This window comes from Loxodonta africana, chromosome 2, assembly GCF_030014295.1.
Source record: "Loxodonta africana isolate mLoxAfr1 chromosome 2, mLoxAfr1.hap2, whole genome shotgun sequence".
Classification (NCBI taxonomy): Eukaryota; Metazoa; Chordata; class Mammalia; order Proboscidea; family Elephantidae; genus Loxodonta; species Loxodonta africana.
The window spans coordinates 60,455,952-60,474,254 of record NC_087343.1 but is presented as its reverse complement, the minus strand read 5'-3'; the positions used below and the strand labels follow the sequence as shown (position 1 = coordinate 60,474,254).

General features: G+C 41.7%; 1 long non-coding RNA gene across 1 annotated transcript in view; it reads left to right on the top strand.

Moving 5' to 3' along the window:
• The first annotated feature begins 3,189 nt into the window (after positions 1-3,189).
• The window catches only part of LOC111749965 (uncharacterized), a 275,560-nt gene continuing 260,446 nt past the window's right edge, over positions 3,190-18,303 (top strand). The window contains exons 1-3 of the long non-coding RNA XR_010318551.1: positions 3,190-3,421; positions 3,828-3,893; positions 14,353-14,604. This is a non-coding gene — a long non-coding RNA (uncharacterized LOC111749965). The remainder of the gene's footprint in view (positions 3,422-3,827; positions 3,894-14,352; positions 14,605-18,303) is intronic.

Sequence of the window (18,303 nt, the reverse complement as noted above, 5' to 3'; positions counted from 1 at the left end):
TTGACTCACAGAGACCCCATGCATCACAGTAGAACTGCCCCATAGGGTTTTTAGGCTGTGATGAGTTGGTAATCAACTCAACAGCAGTGGGTTTTTGGAATCTTTACAGAACCAGATAACCAGATCTTTCTCCTGCAGACCTGCTGGGTGGGTTCGAACCACCAACCTTTCAATTAGCAGCCAAGCGCTTAACTGTTGCACCACCAGAGGTCCTAATTCTCTACCGTATATGGGATTTTGATTTTTGTCACCTTCAGTTTTGTTGACCATGATGTAACTCATGGGCCTGACTTGAGCAAGTTGGTGAGGGGTGATAGTATAAGCCAAGGCCATGAGCTTGAAGAAACAATCTGGGTGGTGAGGATTATTATTTTTCTTCTTTCGGCTGAAGTTTCATCAGTTGTTTCAGGAAAACATTCAAGAATATTGAGATATTGGCACTTCCTTAAAAAAGAACTACCATACGATCCAGCAATCACACTCCTTAGAATATATCCTAGAGAAATAAGAGCCTTTACACGAACAGATATAGGCACACCCATGTTCATTGTAGCACTATTTACAATAGCAAAAAGATGGAAGCAACCAAGGTGCCCATCAAAGGATTGAATGGATACATAAATTATGGTATATTTACGCAATGGAATACTACCCATTGATAAAAAACCATGATGAATCCATGAAACATTTCATAACGTGGAGGAATCTGGAAGGCATTATGCTGAGTGAAATTAGTTACAAAAGGACAAATATTGTATGAGACCACTATTATAAGAACTCAAAAAATAGTTTAAACAGAGAAGAAAATATTCTTTGATGGTTACGAGAGTGGGGAGGGAGGGAGGCAAGGAGGGAGAGACGGAGAGAGATTTTCACTAATTAGATAATAGATAAGAACTATTTTAGGTGAAGGGAAAGACAACACACAATACAGGCGAGGTCAGCACAACTGGACTAAACCAAAAGCAAAGAAGTTTCCTGAATAAACTGAATGCTTCAAAGACTGTAGCAGGGGCAGGGGTTTGGGGACCATGGTTTCAGGGGACATCTAAGTCAATTGGCATAATAAAATCTGTTAAGAAAACATTCTGCATCCCACTTTGGAGAGTGGCGTCTGGGGTCTTAAATGCTAACAAGCAGCCATCTAAGATGCATTAATTGGTCTCAACCCACCTGGAGCAAAGGAGAATGAAGAACACCAGAGACACAAGGAAATTATTAGTCCAAGAGATGGAAAGGGCCACATAAACCAGTGACTACAACAGCCTGAGACCAGAAGAACTAGATGGTGCTTGGCTACAACCGATGACTGCCATGACAGGGCACAACAGAGAACCCCTGAGGGAGCAGGAGAGCAGTGGGATGCAGACCTCAAATTTTCATAAAAAGACCAGACTTAATGGTCTGACTGAGACTAGAAGGGCCCCAGAGGTCATGGTCCCCAGACCTTCTGTTAGCCCAAGATAGGAACCATTCCAAAGTCAACTCTTTGGACAGAGGTTGGACTGGACTATGGGATAGGAAATGATACTGGTGAGGAGTGAAGCTTCATGGATCAGGTAGACACATGAGACTATGTGGGCAGCTCCTGTCTGGAGGGGGGATGAGAAGGCAGAGGGGGTCAGAAGCTGGCCAAATAGACACAAAAATAGAGAGTGGAGGGAAGGAGTGTGCTGTCTCATTAGGGCAGAGCAGCTAGGAGTGTATAGTAAGTGTGTACATAAATTTTTGTATGAGAGACTGACTTGATTTGTAAACTTTCACTTAAAGCACAATAAAAATTAAAAAAAAAAATATTGAGATAAAAGCAGTTAAGAATCCCCAACTGCTCATCCTATGAAATTCAAATGTTCTCTGTGTCTTGTTTGAGGACCATGCTCAGATTATAACTAGTCAGGACGGCTTGTGTTTAGGCACAGATTTGATCCTGATACACACACATATATAAATTGTGATAATCCTGGAAGATATTCACGAATGTGCTTAAGCCAAAGCTCCCTAAAAAATGGATGTTACATGCATCATATAAAATGTAACGTAGGATAAATTACACCACCAGAATGTTTTGATGCAAACAAAACAAAAATTTTGGAGAAGTAAATTTTGTCAACAGTCCTGACCCACCCCCAGCCACCAGCAAGTTTCTATGATTCAAAACAGGATTTACTGTATGCGACCAGAAGCAGCTCAGACTCATTTTATTTTTTTGCCACTGCAGGCAGTTCCTGAGTGTGTTTTTAAGTTGAATTTGCAGGTAAGTCAGAACAGGTGCATAGGATTTTTATTTCGCTTATGTCAGTGCAAAGCTGCATGTGGAGCAAATGAAGGTGATTGTGATGGAAGATTTGTTGCAAGTATGGGTTCGTTCCATTGTTTCAAAGTGAGGGCATATTTACCTAACAGTAAAGGGCAAGTACCATAAATTGGACGTTCCTAACCCCAGGGACTTACTGTCCACCCCCACCCCCAACCTTGGGCCTCTAAATCTCTTGCCCACATTCTTCCAGGGCCCCCTCACGTGCTCTGGTGCAGGTTTGGCCTTGCAGAAGGGCAGCTAGCCAAAGGAAATCAAACCCGTTGCCATCAAGTCAATTCTGACTCATAGAGACCCTATAGGACAAAGTAGAACTGCCCCACAGAGTTTCCAAGGAGCTGCTGTGGATTCGAACTGCCAACCTTTTGGTTAGCAACAGTAGCACTTAGCTAATGTGCCACCAGGGAACCCCAAAGGGAATGGGGGGTTGCAATCTAGCATGAACCCTCACATAGGTTCACGTGAGCACAGAAGAAGGGGTGCCTTTTCCTAATTTGCATAAAGGCACCACGTGGACTAGCAGAAGCTCTGCCCTGTCTTCCTCAGGATCTCATTTATCTCCTTTATCCTTCATACACTGTTTCCTGTTCTTTGACCTTTTGGTTGTCTTATCACTACCCACCAACCTGATTTCCATCTAGTAGGCCTCTCACCCTCTGCTTCTTTCCAGCTGACCAATAGGCCTTTCCAAAGGCCGCTCACACTCCTGTTTCCGAAGAACCGCTTGGAACATGAATGTATTACATAAGATGTATTCACATGTACGTTCAAATAGCCTCATTTAAGGCACCCAAGTTAAAACAAACCTCATTGGTCTGGTGCATTGATTTTCATGACTATCAAAAAAAAAAAAAAAAAAAAGGATGAAAGCTAGGTTGAGTTGAAATGTAAAATTATTAAAAGCAAAACAGGAAACAAGTGTTTGCTCAGCCAGCCATTTCCTATTGACGGTTCTCTGTGTAATGTGGTCTGTGAAGGATTCACTGTTCACCCTTAAACAGATTGAAATGATTCTTGGGGGGAAATAACACCAAACCCAAGGGCTGTGTGGAAGCAAAGTTCAGCATCGAGGCCCCCGAGTTGCTGTGGAGAGGCGGCTGTGAAGGCGTATGTGTCTCTGTTGAAGGGAAGTCTTTCAAAGCTATCTTTTTTAACAGGATGAATGTGAAATGCTACCGGGGAGAAAAAAAGGCAGCACAAAACTGCCACTCGAGCATCGCTTCCTGTCCATGTGGCTCTAGTTCTTTGCTGACAGTTATTCTTAGAACTCCTTTGGCTTCAAAGGTTTCCTCTTTTCTATATTCGGTAGCAGAATATGGATTTATATCTGCACAACCCCTCTTGACTACGAATCTGTGCCCCGAAGAGAGTAGCTGTTGTTTTTCGTAGCCATCGGTTCTCTTTTCAGCACCTCCGAATGATTTTTAATATTAAGGACACAGATTTACGGGAAGGAATCATTGGGTTTTCAAACTGATTTGTAGTCTCCTAATTTGCGCATTCCTTTCTCCAGCAGGGGCATCTCAGAGATCATCTCAAGTCATGGGGCCTGACTTTTGTGATGAGTGAAAGAATCCAGGTTGGTAAACCATTAAATGACCACAAAGCAAGCGAGAGTATGTAATTGATTAAAGACAATTTCAGTTTGGAAAAAATAATTGATGACTGGGTAATCTGAGTCAGAATCGACTCCAAGGCAATGGGTTTGATTTGGTTTTTGGTTTTTTAGGTAATCTAAAGTTATTATTATTATTTTTTTAAAGTTGGCTTGGCAACAAAAATAACTACAAGCCATCCCAAACTGGCATGCTGAGGACACCAGACCTGTGCAAGGGAAAACTCATTGTCCAGAGCACCTGTTTTGTAAAGGCCATTTTATCACATCCCTTCTAATGCTATTTCCTGAATCACCTTTGCTTTTCCTGATACCATCACCACCTGACTTTGGTGGCCCACTAGTAACAACCTTGCATCGGTTGTCTTTTAGCCAGACACCCCGGTGTTTTTAGCAATATTAGGTCCTGTTGCTGCTGGTGTTAGTTGCCATTGAGTTGATTCGGACTCATGGCAACCCCACGTGTGTCAGAGTAGACCTGTGCTTCATAGGGTTTTCAAGGCTGTGACCTTTTGGAAGCAGATCGCCAGGTCTGTCTTCCAAGATGCCTCTGGATGGGTTCAAAATGCCAACCTGGAGGCTGGTAGTTGAGTGCTTACCCATTTGCACCACGCAGAGGCTTCATTGGGTGTTTGCTTGGCTGAAGGCAGAGCTGGGAACCTGGAATGCCACTGGCCCAGCCCAGCTGCTTCTGCCACGGGTCTTAATCAGGGTCTCCTTCTGAGGCTTTAAAGGGTGACAATCTTATGCTTGAGAAGGATTATTGTGGGCATGTGTAAACTGAAGCATCAAGGGGTTGCCAGATCTGTTTCTGTCCACCATAGCATTGTTTTAACCTTCACAACCCTCTAGAAACCGTGAACCCGTATTCTATGAGTGATTTTATTTGATTTTATAAAGAACACAACTAACAGAAGCGTATTAGGAGTGGGGGAGAGGAGTGGAACTTTGAAAATTCATTCTAGGCACTTTGAAAATGGATTATTGGTAAGGGAAAAAAAACAAAAAACAAAACAAAACAAACGACAACAACAACAAAAAACTAGGTCAGATACTGAGTTTCCGGTATTGGGAGGCTGTCTTTAAATATATTTTACATAATGCTTTTGAGCAGCAGGCAGCATTATCTGCTAAGTGGTGGTGTTGACAGTGAGCTAAAAAGCTACATAATAGAGTTAAGAAGAGAGCCTCCCTCCTTAACCCTCCTCCAGAGCATTTTTTACCCAGCTGGATTTTTCAGGGGTTATTTTAAATGCATCCCAATGTCAGACTTGCTCAGAAAGAGAGCATTATGTCTCCCAAGAGAATGATAATTTGCTCTTTTTTTTTTAGTGGAACAAAATGCTAACTTTTAATAGACTACGTAGCCTTTTTGGTACAGAATAAGCCCTCCCTCAGAATTCCTATGCAAATATTCAAACTCCCAGGTTGGGAAAAGGTTAAAAGGAACAGACCAAGTCTATAGTGGCTCTTTCTGAGAAGCACTCCAACCCTTGGCAGGATGAGGTGTTCATAGCAGGTGCTGGATTTGCTATAAATGGACAATTTATAAACAGAGCTGACAACTGGGAAAACAGAGCAGTGGGGAATGCTGGCATTCCAGAGGCCAGTGGTTGATTTCCTATCAGATGGTCCTCGGCATGGAATTATTGATAGCTGGTGCTCTGAAAGCAAGCCAGTTGGCTAATGCGTAAAAGACTGTACCTCAACTCCTGCACAATCTGAGGCTAGATACAAGTCAGTGCAAATTAGCTTCTTCAAGTTGGTACTACTTCCTTAATTAGCAATTGAATTGCAAAGTCTTCTCCTCCTTCCTCAACCTTGACTGAGTGTAGCTTTCCTCCCTCTCTGTAAGGCATAAGGAACAGAACCTGGAAGCTGTACTTAATAAACAGAGGAGGAGCTGGGGGTGGTGGGGAGGATGCAGGGCAGCCTTCAGTGCTCAAGGCCAACACAGAACCTAAGGCAAGTCGTACAGAAGCCAGGGCTGCAGTTTTGGCTGCATGTCCTGGGGGCGGGGGGAAGAAGCATGGCCTTCTGTGCACAGAGCCCTGAGGGAGAAACAGAAATGTACAGCAAATGCATCTCACTGCTCTTTGACACTGTGTCAAGGGCTGCCAGTACACTAAGACATTCCTAGAGTAAGACCCCTCAGCAAGGCTCCCCTTTCAAAGTATTCCTGTGAGTGTATACTAATGGTGGCATCATAGTTTCCATTGTTTTTGCTGTGCTTTGTACAAGTTTGGTACAAGTGCTCCCAAATGGATCCTGGTTCCTGGGTAGATGGCACCGGGGGCATCCTGCATACTATGCAGCCTTGCACAGGTGCAGAGTTCTGCCCAGAGCTAGTGGAATGGCCGTACCTGTTTGCTCTAGCTGCCTGAGTGATTTTTCCAGGAGACACGTGTTTGGCTGGGACTTGCCACTTTTCTCCCTACCACACCCTATTGTTTTTCCTTCCAGAGGAACAGACTGAGGGCCTGACGGCCCAAGGATCTGTCTTCATTAAGGGAGAGAACATTGCATAAGCCTGAAGATTTGGCTATTGATTGGATGCACATCTCAGCACAACGGTTGCTTGGGCATGAGGGCCATTAGAATAGAAAGTGTAGGGCTTTGAGGAAATCCAGCACAGGCACTGTTTGGTGCCAACTAATGACAAAATATACCCAAATTAGAGAAGGAGCTTAGTCATTGAAGGGATGGATGCCTTTGTTATTGGTGGGAAGTCATATTTGTGAGTAGAAAATACTGAGAATCTTGGGTTCATCAACTGGAGTCAGCTTTCTGGTACGCATGTGACAAATCATACTGAATATCTCTTCCTTGCCAAGAATGGCACTAGGTACGGTGGGCCCTGGTGGTGCAGAAGCTAAAGCGCTCAGCTGCTAACCGAAAGGTCAGTGGTTTGAACCCATTACCCAAAGCAGGTTCTGCTCAGTACAGCTTCTCGTCAATAAAGACACACAGAGGTGAGGAGGGAGAAAGAGCGTTTATTGCAAGCACAGAGGTATGGAGCAAGGAGGTTCTATACCTCAAATCAAGCTCCCTGAACAAAGGGAGGCAGAATCTTTTATACTGTCTCTCACAAGAAGTACATACAAACGTTATGGGCTGCATAGGTTATCATGGTGCGGGCGCAATAAGACAGACTGCATGTTTTTTTTGGCATGTAGGCTAGTAAGCTGAGTTTGACTGGCTTGAGCCACACCCAGCATTTCAAGGACAACAGACAGGAGGGGCAGGTTCCCCTTAGTCTGAGCAGTATCCAATCGAGCCTCATCCAGTGCTAGCACTTAAGGCTTTGTTTGATAATGGCTAAGCAGTTCCTGGTTGCATTGACTATCAAACCTGCCAGCTGCTCAGTGAGAGAAAGATGTGGCAGTCTGTTTCAGAAAAGATTTTATAGCCTTGGGAACCCTATGTGGCAATTCTACTCTGTCCTGGGAGTCAGAATGGACTTGGAGGCAGTGGGGTTTTTTTTTTTTTTTGGTACTAGGTACAGGAGGTACAAGAAATGTAAGGCACCCACCTGCCAGTCAGAAGTTTATGATGTGGTTAGGGAAATAAGCCATTTTTATGAAAAGATGACAAGTTAGGACCAATAGGGCATATAAAACATGGACAACAAGGGAACGCTTTAGAAGTACCCAGGAATATATGGGAGCAGGTGAACCAGGGATGGCTTGAAGGGAAAGATGACTGAAACTGGTCCCTAAAAAAAGTCCCTAAAGGTGGTAAAATTCCAGTCATTGGAAATGTGACATGGAGATTTCAGGTGAGGGGTGCCATACTTAGAGGCCTGGTGATGAGATGGCCCCTGAACTTGGGAGTAGCGAAAAGAAGAATGACATGGAAGGTAAGGTTGAAGGATAGCCTTCAGACTATGGAGGGTCCTGAAGGTCATACAGAGTTTGGAGTTCATCTTGCTAGATGTGTCTGATTAGGGCAGGGAGATGAAGAAAGTAGTATGGCAGGAAGAGGAAGGCAGACGAGAGTGGCAGTCACTGGAGAAGGACCTCACAGAGTTCAATCTCAAAGCGGCCCAAGCGGCTTTTAAAGCATACCTGCAGAGATCATTGGACTTTTAGGTGTGTTCTACTAGGCCACTCTGCGTACACCGAGCTGGTGCTCCTCGGAGCCACTCCTCCTCCCTCTCAGCCCTGGCCCCCGCTCACTTTCTGACTAATAGGGCAATACAAGCTTCTGCTTATGGACTTTCCCCACAAGTACAGAGCCAAAGTGAAACAAAGGCAAATTCTTTTTTTTTTTTTTTAAAGTTCACTGCTTGACTCTTATTCGCTCTCCCTTGGATTCCCATTAGTGTCACCCTGATTTACTGGAGGCCCTGGACATTTTGACCGTGGCTTGTTTTCATAGTTAACTCAGAAGGTCATCTTTGAGCTCTGAGAGCATCTGCTCTACTTGACAGACTGCTCAGGAAGAGCCACAGGTCTGGGAGTTGGGGTGGGGGCTGCCTTGGTCAGGGGGCCCTCACTTTCTAAGCAGCGTGGGAGGAAATGAGCGTGGACCCTTCTTTCCTGACACCTTTTTCCATTCTCTAAACACCTCACAATATGTCCTGCAGAGAGATAGCTTGGGCATTACCTGGGAACTAGTGAAAAAATGCAGAACCTTAGGCTCCGACCCCAAACCTACTGAATCACAATCTGTGTTTTTAGTAAGATCCCCAGGAGTTTAAAGGCACCTTAGTGTTTAAGAAGTGCTGCTTCCAAACTAGCTGGATGGTAGAATCACCTGTGGAGCTTTTAAAACATACCTTGGCATATTGCCTACCCCAGACCAATTAAACTAGAATCTCTAGGGGTGGGGCCCCAGAACTGGTATTTTTTTAAGCTTTCCAGATGATTCTGTTTGTAGTCTGAGTTGAAAACTACTGGCTTATGTTCTGGGTTAGCCACTCTGTTCCCAAAGCACCAAATTCCCCTCATGTTATAAAATAAAACATCACTAACCTTTTAGCCACAGACCCAGACAGAGTGAAAATGATGACTAAGGCTTTATGCAGAAGCTGGTAATGAAGCTCTTGGCCAAGGACAGAAGTAATTACTGGATTCACCTGAAAGTGTCAAGATGGCAACTGGTTAAATTCTTGGGAGCCAAATTCTTGCAGGGTAGATCTGTACAGGGCGTGGAATACTTTTGCCCTCGCCCCTAATCTTTTTGGTGTCTGTCATGGATTGAATTATGTCCCCCGAAAAATGTGAATATCAACTTAGTTAGGCCATGATTCCCAGTATTGTGTGATTGTCCTTTATTTTGTGATTTTAATTTTATGTTGAGAGGATTAGGGTGAGATTGTAACACTACCCTTACCCAGGTCACCTCCCTGGAAAAAAAAACAACCCAGTGCTGTCGAGCCAATTCCGACTCATAGCGACCCTATAGGACAGAGTAGAACTGCCCTGTAGAGTTTCCAAGGAGCGCCTGGCGGATATGAACTGCCAACCCTTGGGTTAGCAGCTGTAGCACTTAACCGCTACACCACCAGGGTTTCCTGAAGCCAATGTAAAGGGAGTTTCCCTGGGGTATGGCCTGCATCACCTTTTATCTCTCAAGAGATAAAAGGAAAGGGAAGGAAGCAGAGAGTTGGGGACCTCATACCACCAAGAAAGCAGTGCCAGGAGCAGAGCATGTCCTTTGGACCAGGGTTCTGTGCCTGAGAAGCTCCTTGACTAGGAGAAAATTGACAAGAAAGACCTTTTTCCAGAGCTGACAGAGAGAGAAAGCCATCTCCTGGAGCTGACACCTTGAATTTGGACTTTTAGCCTACACCTACTTCACTGTGAAAAAATAAGCTTCTGTTCCTCAAAGCCATCTACTTGTGGTATTTCTGTTATAGCAGCAATAGATAACTAAGACAGGGTCCTAAGAAGACAGTAGCATGGGGCTCCAGTAGTACAGTGGTTAAATGTTTGGCTGCTAACCAAAAGGTCGGCTATTCCAATCTATCAGCTGCTCCTTGGAAACCCTATAGGGCAGTTCTACTCTATCCTGTAGGGTCGCTATGAGTCGGAATTGACTGGACAGCAGTGGGTTTGGTTTTCTTTTCTTGGTATTAGGTATAGGAAATACAGAGAAATATAAGGCATCCACCTGCCAGCCAGAAGTTTGGTTTTTTATTTTTTTAAGGAGACAGTATCTAGGTCTGGCGCCATACTCTCTGCCTATTGACAGTGGAAATAGGCAGAATTTAGAAAATTGGTTTTTGCATAAATGATGATTTTCAGGAAACCTACCCATTGCCATCGAGTTGGTTCTGACTCGTCGCGACCATACCGGACAGAGTAGAACTGCCTCATAGTGTTTCCAAGGCTGTAAATCTTCATGGAAGCAGGCTGCCACGTCTTTCTCCCATTCAGGAAACATAAAAGGGTTTAAAAAATTTTCCACGAATCCTCAAGCTAGCGTAGGTGTTTAGTTGTAATAACTATCATGATTATTACGTTACATTTTCTTTCCCTTTGGAGCCTCTCAGGGCCTTCCTCGGGCCCTCAGGACAGAGTGCTAAGAACCTTCATCGATGAATCTTAATGAATCTTAAACTAGTTCCTGATTTCCTCCACTGCTCACAGCTCTTCTATAGGACGAGGGCTTTCTACTAACAATTTAGATCTTCAGCCAATCTTGATCAAAGCTTGGAGGATATTAGGACCCCCATTTCTTCTTTCTGCCATAGACCAGGCTCTCTGTGCACCTGGGATGGTGGTGGGCCAGAGCACTGCTGTAGAAGCTGTGGTCTTTCTCCTATGTCCTTATTATTTTTACATTCTGGTTTGAACCTTGGCCTGCTTGGTTAGAGTCTACACATGCTCCTTAATCCTTCCTAAGAACTTTTCTCTGGGCTGGGATCCTGCTTTAAACCAGGACCACCTAGAATTAATGTGCTGATATACTTGTCTGTCTGGGATTCCTAGGTGCTGTGTCTACTCAACAGCTAAGACCACCACACATATTGGTCTGGATTGAGTTTGAGGCCATCTTGCCACTTTACACACTGCAGTTTGAACTGCTGGCTACTCCCATTAATGTCTTTCATCTTACATGGCCATGTTCCCTTAGCTTCACTCCTTCCTCTCATTTGGCATCATGTTAGTTGATGAGGAAACAGATTTAGAGATGAACAGAACAGTGGTGGTGAGAAAACCCCCAACTCTTCTTACTTCTGGTTTCAAACACATCTAGAGCTTCTTCAATACTGCATCATAACATCATGAGATGACCATGAGAAAATCTGAAAAAAAAAAAAGGAAATCCAGCATTGATGTTAAATTTGAAAGGCATTTGTGTTTCGTTTTGTGTTTGGTTTAGGGTTGTTTCTGAAGTGAGCACCAAATCCAGAAATAAACAGGTTTGCTTTCACTGAAGGTAAATGAGTGCCTACTGATGGTTTGTGAGGTTCCTGGGCTGTCAGTCATGGTGGCTCCGTCAGGAATAGCAGAACACTTTCCACTCTTTGGAAGCAGATTCATGAGGAAGATCAGAGGGTTTGAGACACTGTTGCTGTCTGTAAAAGAATTTATAATTTGCACCCTACTGTGCCCAATTTGCTTCTAGGCACCCTAGCTCTGGTGCTTGAAGTTGGTCCTCCTTCTGTCCGGACAAGTAGCTTCTTGGACTATTATTTATGTAATTAAATGTCTAAACCTTCTCATTTAAAATGATAATAAAATGTTTAAAGGTATGTGGCTTGTAAACCTTTTTTTTTTTTGTATTTTTCTATTTATTACCATTCATTGCCTTTTTTCATGGGCTGGATGGCTGGCCAAGCCAAGCTAATTACTGCCCTATTGTTTCTGGAAGTCTAGGTGACACCAAGAGTATTAATAAGTCAATAAATTGGGGCTATAGAAGAGCCTGGCTGTTTTTCTTTTGCTCTTCTCGTTAGGCTGTTTTGCTTTGGCCACATCTAAAGAGGATGAGAACAGTGAAGTTGGCTGTTGATCTGGCTGACAACACTGGTTGATAAAGCAAATAACAATGAGTGGGCAGCAATTCCAGGTACCAAAGGAGCAAGAGGTTGGGGGGCCACTATATGGGTTAAAGGAAGGGGGGAGAATTCCAAACTGAAAATGTTCACTCTGCGTTAGTTAGAAAAGTGTCCAGCCTCTGATCAAGGTCCATGGGTTACTGTAGCATTGTATCAATGTTAAAAATTAGTGTAGCGCACTTACAAAAATACCTCTCTGTGGGAGTACATGGTTGGCAAAAAAAAACATAGAACGTGTGTATTATTTGTGTAAAAATACAGTACCATTGCTGACAAAGAAAGCTTAAGTGACTTGTTCCATGTCGCTCAGTGATCTGGGTTTAGTACCTCACCTGGGACTTCCAAATAATTGTGTTCTTCAAATAAGCATCCTCGTAGCACAGTCACAGCAGGAAGGGAAACCAGAGAAAATTAAGGATGGCCTGGGATTCTTACAAAAGATCTTGATGTAGAATAAGCCTCATCACATGTGTGATTCCCTGTTGTTAGGTGCCATCGAGTCGGTTCCGTCTCACAGCGACCCTATGTACAACAGAATGAAATATTGCCAAGTCCTGTGCCATTGTCACAATTGTTGCTATGCTTGAGCCCATTGTTGCAGCCACTGTGTCAATCCATCTCATTGAGAGTCTTCCTCTTTTTCCCTGACCCTCTACCTTACCAAACGTGATATCCTTCTCCAGGGACTGATCCCTCCTGATAACATGTCCGAAGTACACAGGACAAAGTTTCGCCATTCTTACTTCTAAGGCGCATTCTGGCTGTACTCCTTTCAAGACAGGTTTTTTTTTTTTTGTTGTTGTTGTTAGTCCATGGTATATTCAATATTTTTCACCAAAGCCATAATTCAGATGCATCAGTTCTTCTTCGTCCTTCCTTATTCTTAGATAGAGAAAATGAATAACTTAAGTGACTTCATGTGACAGCAAAATGGTTAAAAGCGTTTGCTTGGGAGTTAAAATTCTGGGTTCAAATACTGGGTCCACCACATAATAGCTCTGTGGCCTTGGACAGGTTTCTTCAATCATTTTTTTTCTGGCAAATTTTTAATGAACACCTACTACATTCCAGGTACTCTTTGTGCTGGGGATATAGCAGTGAAAAAACAAAGTCCCTTCCCCCATGAAGCTTATATGCTAAAAGGGTGATACAGGCAATAAAAAAGTAAGTAAACGTTCTATCAGATAGAAATAAGTTGCAGGAAGAAAAACAACACAAGTTGAGGCAGAATAGGAGTGTTGGGGTGGGGGTTGCTGGTTTAGAAAGAGATTTCATAGATAAGGTGACATTTGAATGGAGATCTAAAGGAAGTTCTTAAACTTTCCCAGCTTCAGTTTCCTTATCTCTAAACTTGGGATAATGATATTATCTTTCTCACAGGTAATATTGAGAATTCAACAAGAGAATGCATTAAAGTAAAATGATTCATTGATGGTAGCTATAACTATTACCTTCTTTTGTTGGATGGAAAAATTAAACAGATTCATAAGGACCTATGCAGCAGTAACACTCCTATGATTCTTAGTCTTTGACTTGTGTCACACATGTTCTTAACGGAATCTTGGACTTGATTGTCACTCCCTGTTTGTACTTAGCTGTACTCGCCAAAACTGCCAACCCATTTGACATCCAGTGGAGATGTTAATGCAGGGCTGAGAACAACTAAGCCATATTGAAAGAATGGGAACTCAAGGTTTAATTTCCTATGCAATGTAACTTTGCATTGCACACTTTAAACCAAGACTCTATCTAGAAGGTAAAGTAAAGTAAATGAAGTACTTCTGTGTGGATTCATAAGGATGTTTCTGTGGATACAAGACCCTCCCTGGCTTGCAGGGATAATATTAAAACTCATTAAACTTTGAGTAGACAAAGTGTACAATGGAGCTTATTATGAAGAAACTGAAGAAATAGCTAAGGGCTCCGCCCAGTTGGCATTTCTAAAGCTAATGCATCTTAAAAAACAGAGCTTCCACATGCCTTGGCCCTACAAGGTTCTGGAGTCTTTGTGTTTTTTCATCCGATGTCTGAGAAGTTACTTTTGCTGCATCTGCAAATTGAATAAAGTACTTAAATCTGTATGCAAACCATTTATGTACCAGAAAAGGTGTTTTTAGAAAGCGATGAGGAATTGTTTCCTAAAGCAAGAGTTTGGAGAATTCCTCTCAATGACTTCTGAACATGTTTCTTTCTTTTGAGTAAGTACTGCCTTCTCTAAATCCTGTGTTAGAATTTCTCTCAGCAGCGTGACTCTAAACATCATCAAGCAGGTATCGATATCCATGAGTGTTTTGACCTCTCTGCTGACATTACAACAGATTTGTTTTGTGTTTTAGATAGTTTTATTCAAAACTGAGAAATGATTCTCTGTGACACTTTCTCAGATAGGCTAAACTTTTGCATAACTTTCAGGTCTCCTGATTAAAAGTGCGTGCTTGGATGTTACTGGGTCCAAATATTGGGTCAGCCACATACTAGCTCTGTGGCCCTGGGCAGGTATCTGCGAACTGACATGAAGAACTGAAGAGAATGCCAGCTTCAGGATTGTTCCTGAGAGTCAAGTTGTACCATGACTGTATTGGCTCAGCATTGTAGAACTCTTTCTTTCTGGCCGATTCCAGATCCGATGATGGAAGAATTTGACCTTCCCATTTTAAAGACCAGGTACGTGTTGACAGGTGCTCCTTGCTTACTCCTGGCAACAGTGTATTCATGGAGGTCTGAAAGAATTTATTGGATTGAAGAAGTCTGAGACCAGTTGTCAGCAGTGTGTCTGCACGGTGGACTCACAGCCAATATCTGATTCTTTTAGGCTCCCATTTTCCCTATCATCCTTGGGACTCTTCACCATGAGCCTTCCTGGAACACCACAGGGTCTTTAGTAGCTAAAAGTGATTTGAATATAAGGCCCTTCAGTCTGTATCCATAGAAATTCCTACCAGAAGGAGACATACATCTCAATGTTTGGGCTTCCATTTTTTTTATTTTATTAATTTTTTTTTTTTTAAGAAAAGCTCAGAGAATTTCAGGGGAAACCACAAGTGTAGTGATTTCACTGGTAATAGAAACTCCTGGTGTGTCACTTTGCAAGTCTGTCCTATACCAAGAAGTAAGAATTTCCAGAGACTAGAATTAAGATGCGACAAAGACGTAAGAAAGACATTTGGTACATTTTACAGCTTGATGTGCAAGAAAGGCAGTTTTCACAGTTAAGACTTTCCAGCACATTGTCTTTCTTAACTTTTGTGGCAGGAGCAGATCCATACAATGCTTTCTTACTTAATGTACTCCTCAGTGTTGTCTACGAACCTTGATCATGGACTTCACATATCTCAGATTTAAAGATTCACAATAATGTCAGTTTGCTTTTCCAGCCTCATCAACATAGCCACTGTTTACATAAAGAGATACATGACTAAGGCATATGTGATTGATTATGATGCCCATTGTATTTCAAGAATTTTCATGGATTGACACATCTTTTTAATATCTGTTAATTGAGAAACTATATAATGTAAAAAAAACTATTGTGAATTTAGTTACATGGTCTCTGTTAAATATACTTAAGTGTAATTATTTATCAATTTTTAAATATACAATTAATATAAATCTACATTTTCATTATATAAATCAGATATAACCCATAAAGCTGTAGCCTCCTTTCACCTCTTGACCTCAGCTCTAATTCCAGGCCCCTCCCTGGAGGGAACCGCTCTAGGTACTATAGCATGTATCCTTCCATACCTTTTCTCTGCCTTCATATACATATATATGCACCTGTAAAAATATTTGAAATTGCTTTTTATGTGTGGTATATATATTTTTTAAAATGTACGTATTATCCTGTAACTTTACACTGTTTTGGAAGTTGTTTCATGTCAGTTCATAGATAGCCACACTTACCCTTTACCCCCTGTGTGATCTACCACAGTTTATTTAGCCATTGCCCTACTGGTGGTCAACATGTTTCTCCCCCACATTTTTGTTATTACAAACCTTACAAAAAACATCCTTTGTATGCCTCCTTATGACTATGTGGCCAATTGTTCTCTCAGGCCAGTAACCAAGAAGTGAACTTGCTAGAAAATGTGCTTTTAAATGAATTTACATTTTATAAATCACAAAATCTAAATACATTAAAACAGAGTAGAACATATATGTGTATGGCATTATTTATTTAGATTGAAGATAATGCTCAGTGCCAAAAGGATTTGAGGACTCCGTTACTCCCTGGAGCCCTCTGTTTAGGAACTTCTACCAGAGTAGAAAGAAAGAAGGGCTAGATGATATTCGCCCTGCCCCATTACGCCCTAGTTCTGTGACTATGGATTAGTCAGTTCGTATGTCTGAATCTTTGTTTCCTCACCTGTAAAACTGGAAAAATAGATTCTGTGTACGTTAGTGTTCTGATGAGCAAACGAGGAAATTATATAAAAGTTCTTTGGATTTCTGGCCCCAGCAACATAGCAGACTAAGCTACTGTGAAATCTCCCCACACAACAAACACATAGAATAATGAACTAGGAAAAAAAAAAGTAAAACATTAAAAATAAAAAGTTACACTCAAAAGGAAGAAAGAGAAATCTGTAAATGCAAGAAACAAAGAAGGAACTCAAGACCAGAGCGATAGGCCCATGAGCAGGTACTACAACAGTCCAGGTGAGAATTAGATCTTGATTTGTGCCCCAAATACCTGGTTAGAGGGTAGGGTTTTAATGCCCCAAAAATGTGTCCTTGGGCTACCGGAGGCTGCTGAGATACTAGCATAAAGCCAGAGCCATGGATACCTGCCCTTTCAATAAAAGGTAAACTTTAAAATCTCTGTAACTGGCCCAGGAAAGCTCCAAAGAAGTTTGAGTGAACCCAGGGTTCTGGTAGGAAAAGAAACCTTCCGTGATAAACTGAGACTCCACATGTGTGCCACGTATGGGTGTGGAATCCAAACTCACCCTAGATGTGTCTCGAAGAACCCCAAACTGAGAAAGAAATGTATAAACTGGTTGTGGACTGATGAAATCCCTGGGGCTTCCATCATAGGAATATTCAATGTCACTCTTTACATTTCTACAATTCACAACATACAAAATTCACACGTATGCGTATTATACACACACACACACACCATGTAACGAAATAATAAGAAAACGAAACATAGGAAAATTAATACCCTAAAACTTAATAAATTGATATGAAATTTAGGATACTACCAAATAAGTATGTTTAAGATAAAGAAGTAAAATTATAGGAAGAAATCACAATGAAAAAGAATATTTAAAAAGGGAGCAGACTCATTTGAAAAATACCACATAAAACTTTAGAAAGGAAAATTACAGTCATTGAAATTAATTGTGCTTTGTGAATAAGTACACATGATGAAGTGTAAGGGTTTATTATTTTATGTTATAATTATTAGTTACTGAATAAAAGTAAAGTAACGGTACAAATTGGACCCTACCAATATGCTATAAATACATTGAATTGTCATGATTTACCATTTGTCTAATTTTAAAAACAAGTTCTCTTTATCCGTAATAACCGAACCCAAACAAATAATAACCCCAAGACACCAAAAATACAAATCAAATGCAAGGTCTTCAGAAGTTCTTGGACTGATATCTTTGAGTCTTTTAGCTTCTTTGACTTCATCTAGTGAACGAGTTTGCCTGCAGGAATTAAATGGCCATACTATCTAAGTATAACATCATTCTGAAGGCAAAAGGGAAATGCTTGTAAAAGTTGAACTCTAAACCCAGAAATGTCTTGCATGCCATCAGAAGTGTGATGAAAATCTTGTTTCACCTCTGGAATTTGGCATGCTGATGGCCTGGAGAGCTGCATTCAACTTCCCTTCAGCAATAAAGTCTGACATGTTTAGACTGCAAAGACCTTCTCAATGATGGCGGTGCCAATAAAGTGGTTGATTATATTCCATGCTGAGGGGACAGTTGGTCACTAGAAGAAGCCCAGGGAATTTTTGGTTTATAAGTACACCAGACAAGTATATAAGAGTCCAAGGGACTCTACTGAAGTGTCCTTTTTTGTTGGCTTTGCTGCCACTAAGAATTGCACTTTCCTCCTTATTCACTACCTGAAGAGTCACTACGTCTCTGCATGATAGTCAAGTATTTTTATGCTCTTTTAAAATAAACAGTCCCAGGGATATTCATATTTTTGTTTCTATAACGTATGTTATAGAAATATTAACAAGTTCTAAACTGAGCAATTAAATAAAATTTACCGAGTATGAGAGAATATTTATTACGATATCTATTCTTACTTGAACTTCCTAATCCATCTCCTTTGCTCAGGAATGGTTTTTTGGTCACTATTTATCAATGAGACTATAGGAAAATATTGAGATTT